Below are 6,000 nucleotides of genomic sequence, written 5' to 3'. Positions count from 1 at the left end.
AATTGCCTGATATGCCTGAGCGTTATGTTATGGAGGGAGAGATAGCTGAGGACTTTCTTGCTTGTAAGGATAGCTATGATGTTGAGAAATTACTGCTCAAGTGGAAAGAAAAATCTCTGAACGCTAGGATGAAATACGACCCGAAGTTTGCTACTTCGTCTATCTTTGTGACCGATAAGGATTATGAATTCTCTGTCGACCCTGAGTTAATCACTCTGGTCGAATCTGATCCTTTTCACGGTTGTGAGTCTGAAACGGTTGTAGCCCATCTTACCAAACTGCACGATATAGCCACCCTATTCACGAGTGAGGAAAAGATCTGCCACTACTATATCCTTAAACTGTTTCCTTTCTCACTAAAGGATGATGCTAAGACTTGGTTCACTTCTCTTACTCCTGGTTGTGTGCATAGCCCCGAGGATATGGTCTACTACTTCTCTGAAAAATATTTCCCTTCCCATAAGAAGCAAGCTGCCTTGCAGGAAATATACAATTTTGCTCAAGCTGAAGAAGAGAGTCTCCCACAAGCTTGGGGGAGGCTCGTCCAGCTACTGAATGATTTGCCTGATCACCCTCTTGAGAAGAATGAAATACTTGATATCTTCTATAATGGACTTACCGATGCTTCTAGAGACCACCTAGATAGTTGTGCCGGTTGTGTTTTTAGGGAACGAACTGTAGAACAAGTTGAGATCCTATTGAATAACATCTTGTGCAATGAGAATGCTTGGACTATTCCCGAACCACCTCCTAAGCCAACTCCGAAGAAAAGAGGTAATTTATTCCTCAGTCCTGAAGATATGCAAGAAGCTAAGAAATCTATGCGAGAGAAAGGCATTAAATCTGAAGATGTCAAAAGTCTACCACCTATCGAAGAGATCCATGGTCTTGATAGCCCGATACAGGTAGTAGAAGTAAATTCTCTGCGTAGGTTTGATGAGAGTGATATTCCTTTTGATAAATCTGCTAGCCTATGCATGGATGAATTTGATAACTTTGTTGCCAAACAACAAAGCTTCAATGATTATGTTAGCAGAAAATTGGAACAAAATGCTCGTATGCTTAGTCATTTAAGTGCTTGTGTGGACAGAATTGTCAATGATCTTAAGCTTCTGAGTAAACATACCTCTATGGTTACTACTCAGGTAGAACAAGTACTTAAGGCTCAAAATGACTTGCTCAATGAGTTGAATGACAATTCTGTCAGAATCGTTACTAGAGGCGGTAGAATGACTCAGGAATCTTTCTATCCTGAGGGTCATCCTAAGAGAATTGAACATGATTCTCAAGGAGTTAGCACTGATGCACCTAGTCATCCTAGAAAGAAGAAGAAAGATGATAGGAACTTGCACGCTAGCAACACATATGTTGTTACCCCTAAGAGTCCAAACGATGCCTCTGTTTCTGATACTGAAACACAATCTGGTGATGAACATGAGCCTAATGATAATATCATTAGTGATGTTCATGAAGATGCTCAACCTAGCAACGATAAGGATGTGGAGATTGAACCTGTTGATCTTGATAACCCACAACCTAAGACTAAGAGATACGATAAGAACGAGTTCGCTGCTAGGAAGCATGGTAAAGAAAGGGAACCATGGGTTCAGAAACGCATGCCCTTTCCTCCCAAACCATCCAAGAAAAAGGATGATGAGGATTTTGAGCGATTCGTTGAAATGATTAGACCTGTCTTTCTGTAAATGCGTTTGACAAATATGCTCAAAATGTCTCCGTATGCTAAGTACATGAAAGATATTGTGACTAATAAGAGGAGGATACCTAAGGTTGAGATTTCCACCATGCTCGCTAATTATACCTTCAAGGGTGGAACTCCTAAGAAACTAGGTGATCCCGGTGTGCCCACTATACCTTGCTCCATTAAAGGAAACTACGTTAGAACTGCTTTATGCGACCTTGGAGCCGTTGTTAGTGTTATGCCTCTTTCTATTTATCGTAGACTTGAACTGGATAAGTTGACACCCAGTGAAATCTCTGTGCAAATGGCCGACAAATCAACTGCTTTCCCTATTGGCATTTGCAAGGATGTGCCTGTTGTGGTTGCTAATGTCACTATCTTAACATACTTTGTTATTCTGGATATTCCTGAGGACGATGCCATCGTTGTCATCCTTGGAAGACCCTTTCTAAACACTGCAGGGGCTGTTATAGATTGCAACAAAGGCAATGTCACTTTCCATGTCAACGGTAATGAGCATACGGTGCACTTTCCAAAGAAACAATATCGAGTACATTGCATCAATGTTATCAAAAAAACTTCATCGATTCTTATTGGGAGCTTTGAATGCCCTATACCTCCTGTTAAGATGAAGTATGATTTGCTTGTTGGGGAGATACACATCCCCATTGAGGTGACCTAGTGACTATTTGAAAATTCTTCGTTCTCTTTTGCGATTCGAAAAGGTTTGTCGAGGAGACTTGATCAACCTCATTGACGGATCTCTTTGGATGACCATGAGATGGATGAATCGAGGAGTCACAAACCTATATTCCAAGCTTTCACCTTCGGTTGCTTAGAAGAAAAATGATAGATTTAGTTTAGTTTTCCCTGTTTTCTATTTTAGCATCCCGTGGAAAAGTACCCCGAAAATAAAAGTTCTCTGAACGTCCTGAAAATCAAGTATGATTTTTTTTGGATTTTTTGGAAAATACTGAGACGAAGAGCTAGTCTGGGGGCTGCACCAGTGGGCCACAAGCCCTGGAGGTGCGGACACCCCCTCTGACCACGCGTATCAGGCTTGTGGGGCCCACATGCACCCCCTCCACTCATTCTAGCTCCCATCTGCTCCTCCTACCTCGAGAAAAAATCGTTTCGCAGCTCAAACCCGTGTTCTTGCTCTTCTTGCTGGGATTTTCGATCTCCTTTCTCAAAGCACCATTCTCCGAACTGTTTTGGGGAAATTACTCCTTGGTAAGTGACTCCTCCATTGGTCCAATTAGTTTTTGCTCTAGTGCCTTATACATCGCGTATTTTTGCTGCCTTGGTGACCATGTTCTTGAGCTTTGCATGCTAATTTTAGCTGGTCCCAAATATTTTTGATGCGTAATATGGCCTCTAGGCACTTGAGGGAATAGTTTCTACGAGTTTTGTTGAGCCTTATTCACTTTTCCTTAGAGTCACTAAAAATTTCAGAAATTTTCAGAGATAAAAAAGGGAAAAGATGAGGAGGTTCTTAAGAGGCTCTTCAAGCCGTGATCCCAAGGATGATGGAACTGAGAATAAACCCAAGTATCCGGTCCCTCGAGTTGCAGAAGTTCGAGCGTGCGAGTGGCTGATAACCCACAAGTATAGGGGATCAATTGTAGCCTTTCTCGATAAGTAAGAGTGTGGAACCCAACGAGGAGCTAAAGGTAGGACAAATATTCCCTCAAGTTCTATCGACCAACGATACAACTCTACGCACACTTTACGTTCGCTTTACCTAGAACAAGTATGAAACTAGAAGTACTTTGTAGGAGTGATAGGATAGGCTTGCAAGAAAGTAAAGAACACGTTAATAAAACTAGGGACTGGTTAGAAAAATAAACAAATACGAGTGTCTAACGAGTGTGGAAAAGTGGTGGTAGGAGTTGCGGAATTGTCCCTAAGCAATTGACTACGTTACTAGATCGATAGCAAGTATTATGTGGGAGAGGCCTCTGCTAGCTTGTCATCCCTTACTTGAAATTCTATGCACTTATGATTGGAACTATTAGCAAGCGTCCGCAACTACTAACGTTCATTAAGGTAAAACCAACCATAGCAATAAGATATATTGGTCCCTCTTCAATCCCATATGCATCAATTTCTATGCTAGGTCTGAAGCTTCTGTCACTCTAGCCTGCCAATACATAGTCCTATCAACATACAACTAACCCTATGGTGTGATCCACGTGCGCGATCATATGATGGGCACCAAAGGACAACAACATAACCACAAGCAAATTAAACCAACCATAGCAATTCATCAATCACCGATAGGACAACGATAATCTACTCAGACATCATAGGATAGCAACACATCATTGGATAATAATATGTAGCATAAACCACCATGTTCAAGTAGAGGGTACAGAGGGTTGCGGGAGAGTGGATCGCTGAATATAGATTGGGGAAGGTGATGGAGATGTTGGTGAAGATGATGGAGGTGTTGGTGTAGATCGCCGTCACACGATGATGTCCCGGGCGGCGTTCCGTCACCGCCGGGAGAGAGGGGGAGAGAGGCCCCCTTCTCCTTCTTCTTCCTTGACCTCCTCCCTAGATGGGAGAAGGGTTTCCCCTCTGGTCCATGGTCTCCATGGCGGCAGAGGGGCGAGAGCCCCTCCTAGATTGGATCTCTCTTTGTGTGTCCTTCTATTTCTGCGCTCCCAGATTCTGCGTTTCACAATTTCTTAAATTCCTGGAGATTCGTAACTCTGATTGGGCTGAACTTTTAACACGATTTTATTCTGGATATTATCTTTCTTGCGGCGAAAGAAGGGCTCCAACCGCCTTAAGGAGTGGCCACAAGCCTGTCTGCCGCGGGCCCACCCCCTGGCTGCGGCGACAGGGCTTGTGGGCACTCCGTGCATCGCCTCACGTTGATTCTTCTTCCCAAAAATCATAAATATTCCAAAAAAAAATCCCCGTAAATTTTTATTATGTTTGGACTTCGTTTGGTATGGATATTCTGCGAAACAAAAAACATGCAACAAACAGGAACTGGCACTGGGCACTGGATCAATATGTTAGTCCCAAAAATAGTATAAAAACTTGCCAAAAGTATATGAAAGTTGTAGAATATTGGCATGAAACAATCAAAAATTATAGATACGACAGAGACGTATCAACATCCCAAGCTTAATTCCTGCTCGTCCTCGAGTAGGTAAATGATAAAAAAGATAATTTTTGATGTGGAATGCTACCTAGCATAATCTTGATCATATAATCTAATCATGGCATGAATACTAAAACACGAGTGATTCGAAGCAATAGTCTATCATTTGACATAAAGACAATAATATTTCAAGCATGCTAACAAAGAAATCATGTCTTCTCAAAATATCATGGCCAAAGAAAGTTATCCCTACAAAATCATATAGTCTGGCTATGCTCCATCTTCCCCACACAACGTATTTAAATCATGCACAACCCCCGTTTTAGCCAAGCAATTGTTTCATACTTTAGTGTTCTCAAACTTTTTCAACTTTCGCGCAATACATGAGCGTGAGCCATGGACATAGCACTATAGGTGGAATAGAATATGGTGGTCATGGAGAAGACAAAAAAGGAGGAGATAGTCTCACATCAACTAGGCGTATCAACGGGCTATGGAGATGCCCATCAATAGATATCAATGTGAGTGAGTAGGGATTGCCACGCACGGATGCACTAGAGCTTATAAGTGTATGAAAGCTCACAAAAGAAACTAGTGGGTGTGCACGCAACTTGCTTGCTCACGAAGACCTAGGGCAATTTTGAGGAAGCCCGTCATTGGAATATACAAGCCAAGTTATATAATGAAAATTTCCCACTAGTATATGGAAGTGACAACATAGGAGACTCTCTGTCATGAAGATCATAGTGCTATTTGAAGCACAAGTGTGGAAAGAGGATAGTAGCAATTTTCCCTTCTCTCTTTTCTCTCTTTTTTTTGTGGGCTCTTTGGCCTCTTTTTTTATATATTTTTTATTTATTTTGGTTGGCATCTCTCTTTTTTGTAAATGGGCTTCGCTGGCCTCTTTTATTTCCTCACATGGGACAATGCTCTATTAATAATGATCATCACACTTACAGCTCAATACTTAGAGCAATGATGACTCTATATGAAATACCTTCGGTAGTGTACCGTGACAATGATCTAGCATAGCAATGACATCAAAAAATGGACAAGCCATGGAAACATCATGCTAGCTATCTTACGATCATGCAATGGCAATATGGAAGTGATGGCACATGTCATGAGACGGAATAGTGGTAGTTGCATGGCAATATATCTCGGAATGGATATGAAAATGCCA

This window comes from Hordeum vulgare, chromosome 1H (assembly GCF_904849725.1).
Source record: "Hordeum vulgare subsp. vulgare chromosome 1H, MorexV3_pseudomolecules_assembly, whole genome shotgun sequence".
Taxonomy (NCBI): Eukaryota; Viridiplantae; Streptophyta; class Magnoliopsida; order Poales; family Poaceae; genus Hordeum; species Hordeum vulgare.
The sequence above is the reverse complement of the archived record's forward strand: the minus strand, read 5'-3'. Positions refer to the sequence as shown.